The sequence below is a fragment of the Anomaloglossus baeobatrachus genome, chromosome 4 (assembly GCF_048569485.1).
Source record: "Anomaloglossus baeobatrachus isolate aAnoBae1 chromosome 4, aAnoBae1.hap1, whole genome shotgun sequence".
In the NCBI taxonomy this organism is placed as follows: Eukaryota; Metazoa; Chordata; class Amphibia; order Anura; family Aromobatidae; genus Anomaloglossus; species Anomaloglossus baeobatrachus.
The window spans coordinates 526,585,399-526,608,686 of record NC_134356.1 but is presented as its reverse complement, the minus strand read 5'-3'; the positions used below and the strand labels follow the sequence as shown (position 1 = coordinate 526,608,686).

Below are 23,288 nucleotides of genomic sequence, written 5' to 3'. Positions count from 1 at the left end.
GGTCATGTTCCCATTAGGTGTTAGAACTACAGCTAAAGAAATCTTTTGCCCTACTTTAGGTGCAATGAAAGTATAAATTAGACAGATATGTCTCTACGATTTCCTATAATATTAGATTTTATGGCCATATAGTACTATATATATATATAACTGGTAATTTATCGTGCATGACATAAATGTGAGAGATGTATATTTAATTCAAGAACATTGGATTTTATAAAGACATGAATCCTTTATGAAACAAAACACCTTAGAACAAATTCCCTGATTTGTCCTGCACGGCATATTAAGGCATCGGAAAGTCGTCTTCATATGTGTAGGAGTATAATGAGTCTCAATGAGAAACGTAGAGCACACGAATCAATTATATTCAATGGGGTAATACTTTTTTTTTACCGACTGAATCTGTGTAAAAAAAATCGCGGCATTCACTAGTTGCTTCCGTGTGTCAGATGAGACTCGTCCGTTCAAGTCTATGCGTGCACAAAAAAAATTGGTCAGCAATACAGAGCCACAGTGTGGTACTTGTCTTTTTTTTATGGATATATTTTTTAACACAAGCAGAGCCGGTTTTAGACAAAGTGGAGCCCTGGACAAAAGATTAAAAAGGGGCCCTAAATGGTAACATATTGCGCCATCACACGCACACATTTAGGTTACATTTACATGCACTAAGTTCATACCGTTAAACAAGTGCAATCAACAATATTGAAGTCGTTCAGTGCTTGTTTCTAGCATCTTTACATAGGCTGAAGACGAATGATGGGCACAGAGCCATCACTGATAGATCGATCTGTCCCCTACACTGTCATGTTATCAGCAGCACATCTGCAGTTTGTATCAAGTGAGATGTGCTGTTGTTTTGCCATATACAATCCAATCACCCAATGAATGAGCAACATTTTGCTTGTTTGTTGGGTGATTGCCAACATGTTTACGCCTACACTGGAGATCATAATTCGAGAACAATGTATGATCACTTGCTGTTTTCAGAAATGATGTGATCTAAATTGATCAACATTTGAAGGTTTTTTGTAAGGGGTACACCATGCCACTCGGAAGTGTTTTACAAAAGATCCAAAGTTTATCAACATAATACCTTTACTTTGCCCAAATTTTCTGAAGATAACAACAGTCACCAATCAGTAGGACATGTACAGGCCTTTGCTTTAAATGACTTCAGCATATCTGTATCCACAGGTCATCACTAGCCTCTCACTGCTCTGGTGTGATTTTGGTCCACTCTTCTTCCAGTATCTTCCACAGTTCTTTGACTGTTGTGGGTTTCTTAGCCCTAATGTTGTCACCAAGGTTTTTCCAGAGGTTTTCTATTGCATTTAGATCAGGACTCTGGGCTGACCATTTAATTGTTTCAATGTTTTCTGTTTCATGGAACTACTTTACCCATTTTGCAGTGTGACAAGGGGCATTGATTCGGGATACTCGTAAGGAGTACTGTCTAATACTCGCGTATTCAGTCCAAATAGTGTGTGCAATGCAAGTCAATGGGAAATACTCATAATATAACGAGTAACCCGAATGCCGTAATATTCATGCGAGTAGCGAATAGTATGGCATTCGGGTTACTCGTTACATTGTGAGTATTCCCCATTGACTTGCATTGCATACACTATTTGGAACGAATACGCGATTATTAGACAGTACTTGTTACGAGTATCGCAAATCCGAGTATTTCGAAACTCGCTCATCATTACTCTGCATTCATTGATGGACAATTCAGAACTCTCCAGCGCTTTGTTGCCATCCATGTCTGAGTGCTTCTTGAAGTATGTTTGGGATCATTATCCTGCTGGCAGACCCATGACCTAGGATGCAAACCCAGCTTTCAGACACTGGGCATTGCACTGTAACACCAAATCCTTTGGTAATTTTCAGATATCATGATGCTTTGCCCACAGTCAGGACACCCAGTGTCAGAGGCAGCAAAATAACCCCAGAACATCTTTTAGCCTCCACCATATTTGACTGTAGGTACTTTGTTCTTTTCCTTTAGACTTCATTCCATTTTCGGTAAACAGTAGAATGATGTTGCCTCACCAAAAAGCTTTATCTTGATCTCATCTGTCCACAAGACACTTTCCCAGAAGGATTTTAGCTTACTCAGGTACATTTTGACAAACTGCAGTCTAGCTTTTTATGTCTCTGTGTCAGCATTGAGATCCCCCAGGGTCTCCTGCCATAGTGTTTCTTTCAAATGTCGACGGTTAGTTTGCGCTTACACTGATGCACCCTTTGCCTACAGGAGAGCTTGAAGTTCTTTGGTATTTTGATTGGAGCTGCTTATCACCATCCGGACTATCCTGCATTGCAAACTTTTATCAATTTTTATTTGCCAGCCAAATGCAGGGAGATTAGCTACAGTGCCACGGGTTGTAAACGTCTTCATTATGTTGTGCACTGTGGACAAAGAAACATCAAGATCTCTGGAGATGGACTTGTAACCTTGAGATCCTTGATATTGTTCAACAGTTTTGGCTCTCAAGTCAGTTTTCTTCTCCTCTTTCTGTTCTTTCTCCTGTTCTTAGTGTAGCAACACAGACATAAAATGCAAAGATTGAGTCAACGTTTCCCCTTTTTATCTGTTTCAGTTGTGATTTTCATTTTGCACACACCCGTTACTAGCCACATGTGTGTTTGCAGTATGGTAAAATAGCAAAAAAAGCGAAATTCTGCAATCGATATTTTTGTTTTTATTTACAGCATTCACTTTACCTTAAAATTGACCTGGTAGTATGATTTTCTAGGTCAGTACAATTACATAGCTACAAACAGGGATAATTTTTGTTTTATTTAAGTGGTGAAAAAAAAATCCTGAAATTTAAAAAACTCACCTCATGTCACACCCGCTGCGCCGAAATGTGCAGTGCTTCAGAACACATGGCACTACAAAGACTATTGCAGTGGGGGAAAGAGGAGAGGTGAGTATTTATTATTATTTTATTTTTGTTTTAAATAAGTTATACACTGGTGGAAGTCTTTGAGTTATGCATTATACTATTTGGATGACTTTGGGGGTGCACAGTGGCATAGCTAAGGGTTCAGCTCAGGGGGCGAAACATCTGAGAGGGCCCTTAACCAGGTAGACATGATAACTACGGTGGCACAGACTAATCGTAGTTTTAGTGGATCCTCAGCAGATGACACTGATATTACCGATATATGGTGACTATATAGTGGTAGATATCAGTCCTATATCAGATACAAGAGACTACAGTACAGATATACACCGTGTGCAGAATTATTAGGCAAATGAGTATTTTGATCACATGATACTTTTTATACATGTTGTCCTACTTCAAGCTGTATAGGCTTGAGAGCCAACTACCAATTAAGTAAATCAGGTGATGTGGATCTCTGTAATGAGGAGGGGTGTGGTGTAATGATATCAACACCCTATATAAGGTGTGTTTAATTATTAGGCAACTTCCTTTCCTTTGGCACAATGGGTCAGAAGAGAGATTTAACGGGCTCTGAAAAGTCCAAAATTGTGAGATGTCTTGCAGAGGGATGCAGCAGTCTTGAAATTGCCAAACCTTTGAAGCGTGATCACCCAAAAATCAAGCACTTCATGGCAAATAGCCAACAGGGTCGCAAGAAGCATGTTGGGCAAAAAGGCGCAAAATAACTGCCCATTAATTGATGAAAATCAATTGTGAAGCTGCCAAGATACCATTTCTACCAGTCTGGCCATATTTCAGAGCTGCAACGTTACTGGAGTATCAAAAAGTACAAGGTGTGCCATACTCAGGGACATGGCTAAGGTAAGGAAGGCTGAAAAATGACCACCGTTGAACAAGAAACATAAGATAAAACGTCAACTGGACTGGACCAAGAAATATCTTAAGACTGATTTTCCGAAGATTTTATGGACTGATGAAATGAGAGTGACTCTTGATGGGCCAGATGGATGGGCCAGAGGCTGGATCAGTAAAGTGCAGAGAGCTCCACTCCGACTCAGAAGCCAGCAAGGTGGAGGTGGGGTACTGGTATGGGCTGGTATCATCAAAGATGAACTTGTAGGACCTTTTCGGGTTGAGGTGGAGTGAAGCTCAACTCCCAGACCTACTGCCAGTTTCTGGAAGACAACTTCTTTAAGCAGTGGTACAGGAAGAAGTCGGTATCATTCAAGAAAAACATGATTTTCATGCAGGACAATGCTCCATCACATGCATCCAACTCCTCCACAGTGTGTCTGGCCAGTAAAGGTCTAAAAGATGAAAAAATAATGACATGGCCCCCTTGTTCACCTGATCTGATCCCCATAGAGAACCTGTGGTCCCTCATAAAATGTAAGATCTGCAGGGAGGGAAAACAGTACACCTCTCAGAACAGTGTCTGGGAGGCTGTGGTGGCTGCTGCACGCAATGTTGATCGTAAATAGATCAAGCAATGACAGAATCTATGGATGGTAGGCTGTTGAGTGTCATCATAAAGAAAGGTGAAAGAAGATATTGGTCACTAATTTTTTGGGGTTTTGTTTTTGCATGTCAGAAATGTTTATTTCTAAATTTTGTGCAGTTATATTGGTTTACCTGGTGAAAATAAACAAGTGAAATGGGAATATATTTGGTTTCTATTAAGTTGCCTAATAATTATGCACAGTAATAGTTACCTGCAAAAACAGATATCCTCCTAAAAAAGCCAAATCTAAAAAAAAAACCCACTACAACTTCCAAAAATATTAAGTTTTGATATTTATGAGTCTTTTGGGTTGATTGAGAACATAGCTGTTGATCAATAATAAAAAAAAATCCTCTAAAATACAACTTGCCTAATAATTCTGCACACGGTGTGGATGGTGACTTACAGTTGATGTTCTTTCGGATGGAATTGTTCACCTTTTCCATTTTTTCCCATGTGGCCCAGACTGACATGACAACTTCTTCCAGCCACGACTCGTCTACAGAGATTATAACAAAGACACATTTGACTTCACATTTCTGGCACCATCCCCATCTAATCCTAACCTGCACAAACTCCTCATAATGCCGTTACCCCAATACTGAGCTGCTGCTGCTGTATGTGTCCCTATTACTGCACTTGCTGTATGGTACAAAAACCGTGCTCCTCTTACTGCCCCACATAGTAATGCCACCATTGTGCCCCCACATGGTAATAATGCCACCACTGTGTCCCCCACATACTAATGCCCCCACTGTGCCTTCACATATTAATGCCACCACGGTGCCCCCTCACATATTAATGCCACCACTGTGCCCTTTACATGGTGTCCCCTAGAAAATATTAATGCCCTGTGTAAGTGCCCACATTTTGTTCCTAGAAAATAATAATGGCCCCAGTGGGCCTGTGACGGTCACAATACCCTGAGTGCCCCTATAACAATAATGGTTCTTTTTCCAAAATGTTTTTTATTGATTTTTCAAATTTGTAAAAACATGACAAGTATCATTGCAAAAGAAGAACATTCGTCTGAAATAATGGTTCTTAAGTGTCCACTTAACAGTTAATAATGTCACCCCATGTACAGCTCGTCTATACACACAGTATGAAGCTCCTATACACAGTATGATGTTCCCTTAGCTCCTCCTATACACAGTATAATACCTTAACACCTCCCCTATTCACAGTATGATGCCACTACATCTACCCTATACACAGTATGATGGGCCCACAGCTCCCCCAAAACAATGGTCCACACACTGTATAATGGACACCACAGTAGCTGACACACTGATTAATTGTCCCCACAGCAGCCCCCACATTGTATAATGGCTTCAATAGTAGCTCCCCACACTGTATGAGGGCCCCCAAAGTAGTCCCCACAGTTTACAATATGACAGCCCCCACATTAGCTCCCACACTGTATAATGACCCCTACATTAGCCCCCACACTGTATAAAGGCTCCTCACACTGTATAAGTGTCCCCCAAACCAGTGGCATAACTAGAGTCCGATGGACTCTGAATCAACATTGACATGTTTATGTCTCATGTACAGGTCCTTGCAGCTTTCTAAATCCTATGAAGACATGTGTTGCTCCCCCTTCATTATGTAGTAATGTCACCCATCTTGGTATATTTAGTATGTCCTCAGCCTGGTGTATATGGATGCCAGCCTGGGCTTCATGCTAGTATATATGAGCCCCTACCCTAAACCCCATGCTGGTGTATATATGGGCCCCCACACTGTACCCCATGCTGGTATATATGGGCCCCATGCTGGTATATATGGGCCCTCATGCTGGTATATATGGGCCCTCATGCTGGTATATATGAGCCGAGCCCCAGCCTGTGTCCCAACCTGGTGCATATGGGCCCCCAGCTTGATGTATATGGGCCTCCAGCCTGGGTCCTGTGTTTGTATACATGGGCCTCCAGCTGGTATATATGGGCTCCCAGCTGGACCCCATGCTGGTATATATGGGTCCCCAGCCTTGGTATATGTGTCCCCTGTTCTGCATTTAAAAGAAAATAAATCATAATCTCACCTTCTCCAGCAGGTCTTGAGTGGTGCAGCGTGGGCAGGACATCACGCACACAAGACATCAGAGTCCCTGTGCTTTGCGATGACGTCACCACGATGGGGCTCCGATGTTATGCGTGTGCGCTGTCATCAGCCGCAGTGCAGGGAATTCATGTCTCCTCAGCATTACCGTAGAGGTTAACTATATCGACTTGCTGTGCATGCCGATTTAGTTAATGGTAGCGCTGCTCCGGTGGGTCACCCATGAGCCTTTTTTAGAGCATGGGGCCTGGGGCGGCCGCACCATCTGCTCCCCCCGGTAGCTAAGCTGGGTGCATTATAATATATGGAGGACTATGGGGTACATTATAATATAAGGACTATGGGGGTGCACTGTATATGGAGGGTTATCGGGGTGCATTATAATATATGGATGACTAAGAGAGTGCATTATAGTATATGGAGGACTATGGGGGAGCATTATAATATATGTAGGACTATGGTGGTGCATTATAATATATGGATGACTATAGGGGTGCATTATACTATTTGGAGGAGAGGACCATGAAGGTGAATTATAATCTATGGAGGATTATGGGATGTGCATTATACTATATGGAGGACTAAGGGGGTACATTATAATAAATGGAAGACTATATGGGTGCATTATAATATGTGGAGGACTATGAGAATGCAATATAATATGTAAGACTTTGGGGGTACATTATAATATATAAAAGACTATGGAGGATGTTTTATAATACATGAAGGATTATGAGATGCATTACAATATATAGAGGACCAAGGGAGGTGCATTATACTATATACAGTGTGTCCACCCATATCCTGTTCATCGCCATTAACTTGAGAACGGCGGCAACTATAGGCATAGAAGTACTGTCTAGGTACAGTAAAGTATCCATGCGCTACGCAATGAAACCACCTATAGCGCCACCTGGTGGAAAACAACGGACTTAGCATTTTTATTTTGAAAATGGAACGAGATAGAGAAAAAAGTGAATTACAAAGTTGTAGGGCATAATCAATTCAATACGAATCGACACCTTGCATACAGAAATCCTATGATTAGAACGTGTAAAACTCACAAGGCTGCGGACATGAAGCGATACCTCATGGAGACCTTCCTACAAGTCATTGGGTATGGTGACTGCGTGGAGTGGCCTCCACGCTCACCTGACTTGACCCCATTGGACTTCTTTTTGTGAGGACACATCAAACAGCAGGTGTATGAGACCCCTCCACCAACATTGCTGGACCTACGATGACGTATCACAGATGCTTGTGCAAATGTGTCACCTACAATATTGCACAACGTGCAGCAAGATACAGTATGCTGTCCAGAGTGCAGATGTGCATTGCAGCTGACGGTGGCCACTTTGAGCATCAAAGTTAAATGAGCACCATATGCGTGACCAGCATTCAATGTTTTGGGGGGTCATGGGTTTCATATCATAGCACTTCTGTATGCAAGGTGTCGATTCGTATTGAATTGATGATGCCCTACAGCTTTGTAATTCACTTTTTTCTCTATCTCGTTCCATTTTCAAAATAAAAATGCTAGTCCGTTGTTTTCCACCAGGTGGCGCTTTAGGTGGTTTTCATTGCATACCCCATGGATACTTTACTGTACCTAGACACCACTTCTATGCCTATAGCTGCTGCCGTTCTCAAGTTAATGGCGGTGGACAGGATATGGGTGGACACACTGTAGAAGACTAAAAGGTGTATTCTAATATATGGAGGACTATGGCGTTGCATTATAATATATGGAGGACTATGGGGGTGCATTATACTATATAGAGGACTACAGGATGCATAATAATATATGTGAGTGCATTATAATAAATGCAGAACTATGGCAGGTGCATTAGAATACATTGACAAGCAAAACAGTAACAATGTTTTGAACTCTTGACTTTCAGGCTCCATGTCTCACCATCCACTACAGCTTTCAGTGTGAAACTACCATAATTTTATAGACAATCATCTTGGCTCATGCATAAATTTGACTTGCAACTATTAAGCAAAAGATGAGTTGCGCAGATTCCTCTCAAGTCAATGTATTGTTACTGTTTTACTCCTAAAAATATACATTTACATTTTTATTAATTTGTTAGTATTTTGTAAATCTACCTTTTGACTTTCAACACTGCCTGAATCCTTCTGGTCATGTTCTCAATCAGATTCATGCATGTCTCAAACCAAATCAGTTCCCACGTGTCTTCCACACATTCCCAATGTTGGTGCATACTAGTTGACTCACTTGGATATGTATATGGCTTTTTCATCAACCCTACCCACAAGTGTTCAATTGGGTTGAGATCTGGGAACTGTGAGGCCAAACCAGCACCTCTACTTCATTGTTATTGAAACATTTCTTCGCCAATCTCGACATATGTTTCATCATTATCATACCCATTTACTCGAGTGTAAAGAGTAACTCGTATAGTAGGACACTGAAATATATCTCAGCACTGAGACCGCCATCGATCTTGGTCAAGAATCCAACACATCTGACTTTGAAACAATCCTATATCATCAGAGTTCCTTCTCCGAACTTGACAGTTCCTTCAATTTCTCCATCCATTAGCCCCTTTTCCCCATTATACTATTTGGAGAACTATGGGGGTGCATTATAATATATGGAGTTCTAAGGAAGGTGCATTATACTATACGTAGGACTATGAGGTGGATTACAATTTATTGACAACTATGGTGGTGCATTACATTATATGGAGGACTATGGGGGTGCATTAGAAATATAGGTAGGGCTATGGGATGTGCATTATAATATATGGAGGGAAAATGATAGTGCCTTATAATATGTAGAGGAATATGGGGGTGTGTATGATAGTATATGGAGGACTATGAGGTGTGCAATATAATATATGGAGGGATATGGATGGTGCATTACAATATATGGTGGACTATGAGGTGCATTATCATATATGGAGGACTATGGAGTGTATTATACTCTATGGAGGAATATATGGGGCCCATTATACTATATGGAGAAGTGTGGAGGGTGCATAATACTATATGGAGGACTATGTGGGCCCCATAATTCTCTATGGAAGACTATTCGGGGCCATGATAACATTTGGATGACTACACGTAGGCCATTATACTATTTGAGGGCTATGTGCAGGCCATTATAATATTTGGAGGGCTATGAGGAAGCCTTTATACTTTATGGAATGCTATTTGAGGGCTGTGTTGTGGGCAATTATAGAGTGTGAAGAGGTACAGCAATTATACTATATGTATGCCCATGAAGAAAAAACAAAAAATATATATGTATGCCCACTATACTGCTTGGAGGGCTGTGTGGGGCTCACAGTTGGGTATCACACTGTGTTGGGGGTCATCATACTATGTTGAGGTATTCAAGGATGGGTACAGCAGGGTCATCATAGTGTGCATGTGTAGAAATTCACTATGGAGCGATCATACAGTGTTTGTGGGGCACTTTTGTTAACATTATATTTTATAGGTGCAATGAAAGGGGAATATAGGGGCTTCAATAGGAGGGAAATTACCTTGTAAGGGCTGTAAAGTTGTGAGATATGTTCTTACGTGATCCATCCGAATATTAATTAGTTTGGGTTTTTTTTGGGGGGGGGCAATTATATCTTCTGCAATGGGACACCATGATTTCTATGTACGTTCCTGCACAGTCGTCTCCAGCTGACCCCTGGCTGTCATGACAATACATGCGACCACGCCGATGAGAGGTCAGAAGAGACCATGCACCTATAGCGCGCTTGCTAAATGCTGCTATCAGAGATTAACAGCAGCATTTAACAGGTTATTAGCCACCTATTAGAAGCAGATGAAGGCTGAAAAATTTAGCCTTAGTTTTCAGGGAAAGATGCGAACGGGGGTGCGAGCCCGCATTAAAGGCAAGGAAACAACTTATGACGTGTTTGTTATGCATAATCTCCTGAGTACATAGATAATCCCATATGTGGTGGAAAGTTACTATTTAGGCACTCGGAAGGTAAAAAGCCCCATTTTGGAGTGGAGATTTTATTGGAATGGTGTGGGGGCGCCATGTCACATTGGCAGAGTCCCTAACATGCCAGAAAAGAAGACACACCTCCATAAGTGACCTTATTTCACAAACCACACTTCTCAATTAATTCATCAAGGGGTGCAGTAGGTATATTGACACCACAGGTGTGTTACAGAATTTGTTATTAGGAGGTTAAGAAATAATTACATTTTTTTTACTGAACTATTGTTTAGGCCCAAGTTTCGAATTTTTAAAAGGGCTAAAAGGAAAAAAATGGACTGCAAAGTTTGTTATTCCATTTCTCCAGAATACACGATACCGTATATATAGTCGGGATCTACGAGGGGCAGCTGATAAGTCTTTGGCTTTGTAATCTTTTTTGTTTCTATGGTAACAAATATTACATCACATGAAAGCCTTATGTGTCTAATATGTATTTTTAAAATTTTGTATTTGTTGCTTATGGCAACAGTGTTCTACGCACACGGGAAAACAAAATGACGGAGTGTAATGCGATATTCACAGGAACTGAAAGCAGAGGAGTGATAAAATTCTTGTTTCTGCAAGGAAAGTCCATGAAGGATATTCATGGTGATATGTCGCAGACATTGGGGGATCAATGCCCTTCATATTTCAGTTAAGAACTGGGTTGCTAAATTTAAAATGGGCCACTTTAGCCCTAATGATGAGGAACGTACTGGACAGCCGAGAGTGGTTGTTGTTCCGGAGATCGTCAATGCTGTGCACAACCTCATACTGGAGAATAGACGAATTTCAGCTAAAGCAATAGCAGACATCATGGGGATTTCCCGTGAACGTGTTTGTGTCATTATCCATGAACATTTAGACATGAGGAAGCTATCTGCAAAGTGGGTCCCCAAATGTTTGACCACAGATCAGTGAAGCATGCGAGTGAAAACTTCCCGGTCCATTTGTCAGTGTTTTCGGACTGATAAGAGCTTCCTGGATCGACTGGTCCCTATGGATAACACCTAGATTTATTTGTATGACCCTGAAAACAAAGAGCAGTCAAAAGAGTGGCGGCACAGTGGTTCTCCTCTTCCAAAGAATTTCAGGGTGCAAAAATCAGCCACTAAAGTTGATGGTATCTGTGTTCTGGGATAATGAGGCTGTGCTGCTAGTGGACTACCTTCAAAAGGGTTCCACCATCAATGCAAGGTATTAAATTAAACTTTTGAACCAATTGAAGGCAACTCTGAAGGCCAAAAGGCACGGCAAGCTGTCCAAAGGAATCTTGTTCCTGTAAGACAACACCTCCACTTACACTGGACAAGCAACCACGACAAAACCGACAGAGCTGGGTTTCCAACTGGTTAACCACCCACATAATTCACCAGATCTAGCTCCCTTCGACTATTATCTGTTTCCAAATCTGACGAAACACCTCAAGGGTACCAAATTTCACACCATTTCTGATGCCATGGCTGCTACGGATGACTGGTTTGAGGCATAACCAAAATCTTTCTTTTTGCTAGCCTTACCGAAATTGGAATACCAATGTAAGAAGTGTGTTGACATCAGTGGAGAGTTTGTGGAATAAACGTAGAGTTTCATCACCCTATCTCGTTTCTTTCTGGGTAAAGCTAAAGACTTATCAGCAGACCCTCGTATTTTTCAGGCACAGTTCTCAGCTCTGAAGAGAAGTGCCATATTAGAGTGCAGACTATAGGAATTTTTCATTTACTTAGCCGAACGTTATACAATTTTGTAAATAACGCAATAATTTTGTGAAGTTTCCAAAAGGGGGTGACTTGTGGGGTTTCTGCTGTTTTGTCATATCAGGGGCTCTTCAAATGTGATATGGCTTTCACAATCTATTTTAGCTAAAATGGTACTCCAAAATTCATATAGCAGTCCTTCCCTTACGAGTCCTGCCGTGTGCCCAAAAAGTAGGTTTCCCCCACATATTGGATATCAGTGTACCATTGAGAAATTATCCAACAAATTGTACAGTTCATTTACTCCTTTTAACGTGTCATGAGGGACTCTGGAAATACCAGGAAACCGGGGCCCCTAAGCTGACCCTCAGTCTAGGGGACCCTGTGCTTATCCCTACTGTCAGAGATACCCATAATGGTGGGTATGTTCGAGTCTCCTTCCTGGCCCTGCTCCTGACCGGCCCTGATCTTATACCCTCAACACCTCCCCCAGGGGAGGCCAGGACAGGAGTTTGATTTAACCTACAAAAATAGACAAACAAAACTGTCACACAGAATGCCCACACAGAGGTATAAAACAATAAGAAATTAGGAAGAAAACAAGAGTAGAATGGAAATAAGACAGGTAACTGCACAACAACACCAAGCACAAAGCATCTCTTTCTCCAGTAAGTCTGGGACACAACAACTCACAGACCAACACAGCATAAACTATAGTTGGCATGGGTAGAAGATTTTCTCTAGCCTAAAAATGAGAAAAGCAGAAGTGATTCGTTTTTTTACATGTGATCAAAGTAGCCAAACGAACATGCTAGTAGAGGTTAACTCTTGCTAGTCTGTCTATGAATAAGTAGACAGCAAATCGACTCCTGGGTGTCACCGGAATGACAGGAATGGGGTGGTAACTGGATGGGAGACTCTACGCGTACCCTCAGACTAAGTGCACCCTAGCCTTTCCCTCAACCCAGAGGTACGCTTACCACCACCAATAGGCCCACAACCTGCTGCACCATCTCCTAGCGCAGACCCCTAACCTTGTCTGAGATCTTCTGTGTGAGATATGGGCCAAAGCTGCAGCATGGGTCATATTGGCCCCAAAAAAGAGAAAAAAAGTGGGCTGGTTATCAGGTCACTTGAGTGACAGGAATGGAGGGGTGACTGGATGGGAGACCCTACGCTAACCCTTAGACTAAGCATACTCTAGGCTTTCCTTCAACCCAGAGGTATGCTTAAAGGTAGTGAGGTCTGGGCCCCCAACATCTGTCTCCTGTCCTTTTCCCTGATGGCAAGAACCCCCTGCACAATCCACCATCTGGGGGGAAGGGCAAGGACAGAAGTAGAAAACCCCACCGACAAAACTGACAGACAGGGGTACAAACCAAACTCACTCCCACCTAATATCAACAATAGGGAACAAGCAAAGGTGTACAGGGAGGGGAAACATAAAAAGGAGAAAGTAACATAACAAGCTACCTTCACTCACACACATCAGCTCAACAAGAAGCAGCTACTCACAGCTCCAGGCCTGGCTCAATACTGGACTGAATTACCAGCACACTCTGCAGGAAGCAGAAGGCTTATATCCAGGCTAGAAGTGATCAACTGCAGAAAGCTGAGCAAAACTGTGAAGTCTGCTGCTACAACAGAAGAAGGAGTAAGACGGGCTTCACATCAGCGGTATTCTGCCGCAATGCCAGATCTGGCACAAATGCATTTCACTTCAATGCATTTCCTATGGACTCGCGGCAAGTTCCGGTCACATGCAGTTGCATGTGTCATACACAACCGCATGTGACCGGAACTTGCCGCGAGTCCATAGGAAATGCATTGAAGTGAAACGCATTTGTGCCAGATCAAGCATTGCGGTACAATACCGCTGATGTGAAGCCCGCCTTAACCCCTCATGTGCCCAAAGGAAAAAACATTTAATGTGCATGGTCTAAGATAGTAAAGAAAAGCTAGCCCTGAGCTTGTCCCTAGTCATCATCATGACACTGGGTCTGCTTGAGTTGATCAGAAACACCAGAGAAACAATCAGAATGAGTGTTTAAGACGCTTTACACGCAGCGACATCGCTACCGAGATATCGCTGGGGTCACGGAATTCGTGACGCACATCCGGCCTCGTTAGCGACGTCGATGGATGTGACACCTACGAGCGACCGCTAACGATCAGAAATACTCACCTAATCGTTGATCGTTGACACGTTGTTCATTTTCAAAATATCGTTGCTCTTTCAAGACGCATATTGTTCGTCGTTCCTGAGGCAGCACACATCGCTATGTGTGACACCCCGGGAACGACGAACAACAGCGTTCCTGCGTCCTCCAGCAACGAGGTGGGAGTGACTTGAATGCGGCTGCTCTCCGCCCCTCCACTTCTATTGGTGGCCTGCTGAGTGACGTCGCTGTGACGCCAAACGAACCGCCCCCCTTAAAGAGTTTGCTCGGCGGCCACAGCGACGTCGTTAGGAAGGTAAATATGTGTGACGCGTACCGGTGATATTGTTCGCCACGGGCAGTGATTTGCCCGTGACGCACAAACGACGGGGGCAGGTGCTTACGCTAGCGACATCGCTAGCGATGTTGCTGCGTGTAAAGTAGCCTTTAGACTCTGCAATGTGAACAGAGCCTGACTCTGATGGCGAGTTTTGTGCAAAGTCCATGTGACTTTACCTTTGCGAAAATGAAAAGCTTGAGCTAAAGCATCAGTTTTGTGGGGAAAAAGGTGATTTTATTTTAATAGCTCAAAGTTATAAAATTCTGTGAAGCACCTGTGGGTTCAAGGTGCTCACTATACGTCTAAATAAATTCAGTAAGGGGTACAGTTTCCACTTTTTAGGGACATCAGGTGTCTGCAAATGTGAAACGTCGTCCGCTAATGATTCCAGCCAATTTTGCGCTCCAAAAGTCGAATAGTGCTCCTTTCCTTCCAAGCCCTGATGTGAGTCCAAATAGTAGTTTTTCACCTCATATAAGGTATCTCCTGTTACCCTTGTAAAAATGAATAATTTGGGGCTAAAAGAACATTTTGGTTGGAACTTCAATTCTTGTGAAAAATCTAAAAGGTTAATAAACTTATTGAATGAGGTTTTGAGCACTTTGAGGAGTACAGGTTTAAAATGGCGTCACTTTAGAGTATTTTCTGTCACAATGTGATGTGGTCCCTGTGTTTTGTAAACTTTGGTGGGAAAATGAGAAATTGCTGATAAGCTTCTAACTCTTCTAACTTCCTTAAAATAAAATATGTAAAGTAGACAGGTGGTAAATGTTAATTATTAACTATTTTGTATGGTATACCCATCTGGTTTAAGGGAATAAAATTTTTTAGAAAAGTTTGAAAGTTGTTAAAGTTTTTGTCAAATTTTCTGTATTTTCATAAATGAACAGCAAATTATATCTACCAAAATTTACCACTAACATTAAGCTCAACGTGTCATAAAAAAGCATCCTTGGGATCACTGGAATATATTGAAGCGTTCCAGAGTTATTGCCTGATAAAGTGACACTGGTCATAATTGAAAAAATTGGCCTGGTCAGGAAGGTGAAAACAGACTTGGAGGGTGAAGGGGTTAAATATAATTATCTGTCTCTGTCTTTTTGCCATTAACTCCTCTAGGATCATTTTTTTTCTTACTGTTGTAATTGATATTTTTTTTTGCATTCTGAAAGTAATTCTCTTAATGAATTTGGTGCCCCTTCCAAGTGGGTGGGCCAGAAATGCTACTCCAGGCAGTAACTGGATCAGCATTTCTGGAGTAAAAAAAATGGCTGCACTTGTCATGAATTGGATATTTGGTGGTAGCCCCTCTCCAGCTACTCTTAATTGGTGGAGCTGAATGAAATTAATGTGATAACACAAAAAAAAAGAATCCTAAAATTTCTGCGTAACTCCGCGTTGTGCAAACATTTGGCAACTTTTCAAAGTTTTTACGCCTTTGTGGTGTAATAACTAAAGTAATAAAGTAATAAAGTCTTATGCACATGTTATTTTCATATGACTGTTACCATGTAATCAAAAAAGAAAGAGAAAGGAAAGATATATTTTCAACTTTTATAGCTGTAACTATTGCAGAACCATAATTATTGAAACAGCTGTTCAAGAGTCAGACTGTAGCTCCAGTCGTAGGCTGGAATCACACTTGCGAGTGTAAAATCGGTCCGATTCTCATGCCAGAGAGTCGGGCGATTTTAGTTCACTTTTCATCAGTGTGCTGTCAGTGTGCAATCAGTTTTTACCCTCAGCAGCTGCTACTCATGTACTGTTATGTACAGGAGCATTTGCATTATTCTCTGCTACTTGCTAGAAATCTATTGTGAAAAACGGATGTCACCAGGATGGTCCGTGTGCCGTCCGTGTGACATGCGTTTTTTTCCACGCACCCATAGACTTGCATTGAAGAGACTCGCGCGAGAAACTCACCAAAACGCAGCATGCTGCGATTTTTTTTCTCAGACCGATTTGGACTGAGAAAAAAATAGCAGATGTGAGCTGCCTCATTGATTAACATGGGTCCGAGTGCAATGTGAGAATTTCTCGCATTGCACTCATGCGGGTTAATCGCAAGTGTGAAGCCGGCCTTAAGGCCCCTTTACACACTGCAACATCGCTAGCGATATCGCTGTAACGTCACCGGTTTTGTGACGTAATAGCGACCTCCCCAGCGACATTGCAATGTGTGACACGCATCAGTGACCTGGCCCCCGCTGTGAGGTCGCTGATCACTACAAATCATTCAGGATCATTTTTTGATCCTTTGTTTCCCGCTGCGCAGCATGCATTGGTGTGTTTGACACCGTTACAACGACATCGTTAGCGACTTAGCCCGTAGGTGTGCTATAGCGTTCCCTACCAGCGAGGTCGTTCTGCAGGTCCGGGATCGTTGGAAAGTCTCTAAACGCTGCTGCGTCGTTGGCCAGATCTGCCTGTTTGACAGCTCACCAGCGACTGTTTAGAGACTTTCCAGCGATCCCGGCCAGGTCATGATCGCAGGTGGGATCGCTAGAAAGTCTCTGTGTAAAGGGGCCTTTAGGCCTCATTCACACGTCAGTAGTTTTACATCAGTAGTTTTACATCAGTAGTTTTACATCAGTGTTTGCATGTCAAAATCAGGAGTAGAACTTCTATCATTGAAAGACTGACACCTTTTCTGTGTTTTGGAGACACCTCTAGCTTTGTCATACAAATGGTGATAAAATACTGATGTGTGAATGAGGCCTTTAGCCTCAGGGAGAGATCTTGAAGTCTTTGTAGATTTTACAAATAGAATAAGTTATCTTGAAGGTCTTGTTAGGTCAGTAAAGGGAATTTAGACAACCCTACCAATCTGTTATCCAAGACACTGACTGAATCACAATGGTAATCTTTAGAATCACCATAAGGCCCTGTGCGCACTAGATGTTTTTGCTGCGTTTTTACCGCGTTTTTGTGCTTAAAACGCTGTGACATTGCTTCCCCAGCAATGTCTATGGGTTTTCAGAAGTGCTGTCTGCACACAGCGTTTTTTTGTAGCTGTGTTTTTGCGGTGTCCACAAAAACGCAGCATGTCAATTATTTCTGTGTTTTTCACACATTGAATTCAATGTGATGTTGAAAAACGCAATGATAAACGCAAATTGCTGCATTTCTCTGACTAGAACGCAGCTACGAAACAGGAAGAGGAGGACTCACCCAGCATTCCCAGCGTATGCCTCACAAATGGGGAATGAATGACAAGGGAGAGGCAGGAAATGACATCATTTCTTTTTTTTTTTCCTCTTCAACAATCTTTATAGGCATTGTTCGTGGGAAAAGACGCAGAAAAACGCAGTGCACAAAAACGCGTTAAAAACGCATCGCGTTTTTACCACGGGTGCGGTTTTGTGCGTTTTTTGCGGACAAGACGCACAAAAAATGCAGCGTGAAAAAAACGCCTAGTGCGCACATAGCCTTAGATGAAAAAATCACTTTGAACATTGTATTCAAACAGCAGAAGAAATTCAGGGTGTGGAGCCACTGTCCCAATTAGTCAAGTTCCCCTGTTCGCTTGATTGTTGTACCACGTGCTGGTTACATCATCACCTTAATCAAAATTTGGTGTCACAAATGTTACTCCAGTTGGCGCCTGGTCTAACATTTTTGGTGTAAGTTACTCGACAACTTTTGATGCATTTACCGGATGGGCTTTGTCACACGTCACCCTAGTTCTGCTCATTTTGATGGAGATGGCTGAAACTGTTGTAAAAATGCCAAAAGCTCTCAATTTATTTTTTTTTGCACAACTTTGTGTTGCACAAAAATCTTGCAGCATTTGAAGGTGTTTTACCCCAGTGTTCTTGAGAAAACCCCTTCATAAATTGGGCCCTTTCAGTAGAGCAGCAGGGTGAATGCAGATTCTTTACTACATTCAAACCCTCCTGGCAGCAATCTGCTGTTGTGGATGACTTACAGTTTCCGTTGTAGTTAATCCCAAAGGTGTTCCATGGGGTAGAGGTCAGGGCTGTGTGTGGGTCATACCGTATTTGCCCAGCCATGCCTCTATGGAGATTGCTTTGTGTACTCGGGCACGGTCATGCTGGAACAGAAAGGGCCTCTCCAACCTGTCCTCACAAAGTGGGAAGCTGCAATTATCCAAATGTCTGGTCCCGGTGCACGGTTTTGGTGCTGATTAATGCCAGAGGAGATTTTGACTCTACAGTTATGAAATCACAAAATAGTAGGCAGAGTCCAAAACAGGTGGTAGTTAAAAAATAAATAAAAATTAAAAAGACTTGTTAATTCTTGGCTATGTGATCAACCTCTCCTAGGTCTTTATTCATGACTAGAAATTAGCAGACACGTTGAAGTTCGGGATCGGAGGATTCAGCTGGACTTTAAATAAGATAAGGCCTCAGCTCCACTTGTGTTTTGCACATACGAGTGCAATCTTATAATAAAACATTGGATTGCACTCGCACAAGTACAAAACTATGGGGCAGTGTCCATCTGCGATTGAGTTCTCATTCCATATCTGCCTGAGAAATGAATTGCAGCATACTACACTGGCAGCAAGTCTCAACTCACACGCACCCATACAAGTCTATGGGTGCGTGTGAAATATCGCACTGTACTCGCATTTCATCTGACCGCAGTGCGATGTACGCAGAGACAGGCCGGGGAGGAGAGGGAGAAAATTCTCCTTCTCCGCAGATGTGATCCAATCGGATCACAGTCGCATGACCCTTGGCTGACGCTCGCAGCAGAGAGTCATTAGCATATCACTTCCAATGCTCTCCCATTGGAAGCTATGCGCAAGTGGATCCGAGGCCTAAAGTTCAGTTCTGGACCTGGACTTGACCCAAACCTCATTGGAAGTCACTGATTAGGCCGTTCTTTGTTTGGTTCTCTGCCCATATACAACCAGCCATAAACAGAGCACTTCTAGGGAAGAGATGAAGGGATTTTTTTTGTGCAAACTACATCCGATAATATTGATTTTACCCCAGTGCGAGCCATTCAGAGACTGCAAGTGGCTCACACTGGGCCAAACACTGAGCACACCGGAGCACGCTCGAGTGGTCAGCCTACGTAAACACCCAGTCTCCGAACTCTAATTTTTTTGTAAAGTCCGTGTTCCCAAACTTTACTGTTTGGGTTCGTTCATCTCTATTCATGACCCATAGACCGAATGAAATGTAGCTTTGATGTGTTTGGCATAAAAAAGGTGTTTTTTTCTGTACTAACTGTTCTGGACGCTGTTTACCATTTAGTGACTGTGGATCTGTTATCGAGTGGGATTTTTTGGACTCCTGGTGAAAGAGGATGGCTGCTGATTGCTTCAATCACTTTTGCAATTATGAAGCCAGTAGAGCATTGGTGACTTCTGCCCTCGGGAGCCCCTCAGTAACTGTACTGGGGTACTTCGCTACATGGTTGAATTGTTATGGTTCCTAAACGCTTCACGTACAGGACCGTGCCTGTATCAGTGAGCGCTTTATAACGAGCCATTATTTTATATATGTGAGTAAAGGCAGAGGTCCTGGAGATTATATACCGGGGGCAATGGGACTGAATGGAAAACCTGGATTCAACGATTAAGGTGGCTTTACACACTGCAACATCGCAAACGACATTGCTGTAACGTCACCGGTTTTGTGACGTAATAGCGACCTCCCCAGCGACATTGCAGTGAGTGAAACACATCAGCGACCTGGCCCCCGCTGTGAAGTTGCTGATCGCTACAAATCGTTCAGGACCATTCTTTGGTCCTTTGTTTCCCGCTGTGCAGCATGATCACTAGAAAGTCTCAGTGTGTAAAGGGGACTTAAATGTGCAGGCAGCAGGAGCCGGCTTCTGCAGACACTGGTAACCACGGTGAACATCGTCCTTGGTTACCCGATATTTACCTTCGTTACCAGCCTCCGCCGCTCTCACTGTCAGTGCCGGCTCCTGCTCTGTGTACATGTAGCTACAGCACACATCGGGTAATTAACCCCATGTGTGCTGTAACTAGGAGAGCAGGGAGCCAGCGCTAAACAGTGCGCGCTGCTCCCTGCACGTGTAGCTGCGTGCGCTGGTAACCAAGGTAAATATCGGGTTGGTTACCCGATATTTACCTTAAGCGGGCTTTACACGCTGCGACATCGCTAATGCGGAGTCGTTGGGGTCACGGAATTTGTGACGCACATCCGGCCGCATTAGCGATGTTGCTGCGTGTGACACCGATGAGCGATTTTGCATCGTTGGAAAAACGTGCAAAATCGCTCATCGGTGACATGGGGGTCCATTCTCGATTATCGTTACTGCAGCAGTAACGATGTAGTTCCTCGCTCCTGCGGCAGCACACATCGCTATGTGTGACGCCGCAGGAACGAGGAACCTCTCCTTACCTGCCTCCCGGCCGCTATGCGGAAGGAAGGAGGTGGGCGGGATGTTCCGGCCACTCATCTCTGCCCCTCCGCTTTTATTGGGCGGCCGCTCAGTGATGTCGCTGTGACGCCGCACGGACCGCCCCCTTAGAAAGGAGGCGGTTCGCCGATCACAGCAACGTCGCCGGGCAGGTAAGTATGTGTGACGGGTCTGCGCGATGCTGTGCGGCACGGGCAGCGATTTGCCCGTGTCGCACAACAGATGGGGGCGGGTGCCCACGCTAGCGTTATCGGGACCGATATCACAGCGTGTAAAGTAGCCTTTAGTTACCAAGCGCAGCATCGCTTCAGTGCATCGCTGCTGGCTGGGGGCTGGTCACTGGTTGCTGGTGGGATCGCTGCAGCGTCTGACTGTGTGACATCTCACCAGCGACCTCCTAGCAACTTACCAGCGATCCCTATCAGGTTGTATCGTTGTTGGGATCGCTGGTAAGTTGTTTAGTGTAAAGGGGCCTTTAGGATGCGAGTCCCAATGCTTCTGTCCATATAGTGTAATCCTAGAGGTGAGGTAGATCAGACCAGCAGTCCGCTCACGTCTCTGGCCATACACCCTATGGGGCCATAGTCCACTCACTACAGACTATACACAAGTGTCAGCTCTGAGGTAAATGTAACACAATCCTGCCGGCTCCCGAGCACTGACACATTACACACACTGTATATATTACACACTGTATATATTACACACAGTGTATATATTACACAGGGACATTTCTCACCCTTCTCTCACATTATATGTCTTCTTTGGGCAGTAAATGCCTGTCACACTGTCTGAGAAAAACTACAAGAGAAACCAAGAAAAAAAAGAGGGAAGAGAAAGGAGGAAGAGAGAGGACAATAAAAAGAACAGGTTCTGCTTTTAATGCACCCAGAGGAGTTTCAAAGGGAGAAAAATCCCCTGTCTGTAATGTAAAGAGAGAAAGAAAACTTGTGGTGGAGGAGGGGAGGAAGTGAGAAAACAAAAGAGAGAGACAGGGCTGCTGGCTGCTTCTCTCTTTCTGTTTCCCTCTGTCTTTCAGGCAGAGCAGGCTTAGGAGGAGCTGTTTTGCATCCATTCACGTCAGCCCTGCCTCATTCCCTTCTTCCTTCCTGCTACAGAAAGACACAGAACAAACCGAGAAGGGAGGACTGAGAGAAAGAGGAGAGGAGACATCCCAGCAGCTCCTCGGTCTCTACCGCCCCCACCGAGAAGCGGCGAAGCCGGAGAGCCAGCACTTCACCTTCACGGTAAGTCCCGCACTTTTATCATCTCTCCCCAGCTACAGGCAATGAAAGGGTGCACTACTTCACCCTCTCTTGTGTTACCCCCCTCGCAGGGCTCTTGATGGTACGTTCTCCCTTGGGAAGGGTCGGCAGGAGGACATGGACCGTGCCTGTACAGGGGGGTGTGAGCAGTTACATTAGTAGCATGTCTTCTCTTTCACTTCCACATTCGCCTGTGTCACTCACAGTCAGACGAGCAGTAATGGTGTGAGGGAGGAAGAAGATAAAAGGACACTAGTAATACAGGGCAGTGGTGGACATACAGACCCTCCCCGTGCAGGGTCACTTCGCCATGTCTGAAGTTTATGTCACTGCTCAGTAGCTGTAAACTTTATCCCCTCAGTGAGTGCAGTGAAGATGCAGAGAGCAGTGCCAGGGCGAGAGCTGTGGGCACAGGCAGCGCCAGGGCGAGAGCTGTGGGCACAGGCAGCGCCAGGGCGAGAGCTGTGGGCACAGGCAGCGCCAGGGCGAGAGCTGTGGGCACAGGCAGCGCCAGGGCGAGAGCTGTGGGCACAGGCAGCGCCAGGGCGAGAGCTGTGGGCACAGGCAGCGCCAGGGCGAGAGCTGTGGGCACAGGCAGCGCCAGGGCGAGAGCTGTGGGCACAGGCAGCGCCAGGGCGAGAGCTGTGGGCACAGGCAGCGCCAGGGCGAGAGCTATGGGCACAGGCAGCGCCAGGGCGAGAGCTGTGGGCACAGGCAGCGCCAGGGCGAGAGCTGTGGGCACAGGCAGCGCCAACCAGGGAGAGAGCTGTGGGCACAGGCAGCGCCAACCAGGGAGAGAGCTGTGGTCACAGGCAGCGCCAACCAGGGAGAGAGCTGTGAGCACAGGCAGCGCCAACCAGGGAGAGAGCTGTGGTCACAGGCAGCCCCAACCAGGGAGAGATTTGTAGGCACAGGCAGTGCCAACCAGGGAGAGAGCTGTGGGCACAGGCAGCACCAACCAGGGAGAGAGCTGTGGGCACAGGCAGCACCAACCAGGGA

At 44.2% G+C, this 23,288-nt stretch overlaps 1 protein-coding gene across 2 annotated transcripts in view; it reads left to right on the top strand.

Annotated features, from left to right (window-relative positions):
- Nucleotides 1-22,006: 22,006 nt before the first annotated feature.
- Nucleotides 22,007-23,288, top strand: part of ZNF710 (zinc finger protein 710) — a 135,466-nt gene continuing 134,184 nt past the window's right edge. For both annotated transcript variants that reach the window (XM_075342800.1, XM_075342799.1), the window contains exon 1: nt 22,007-22,271. The gene's annotated coding sequence lies outside the window, so the exon portion shown is untranslated. The remainder of the gene's footprint in view (nt 22,272-23,288) is intronic.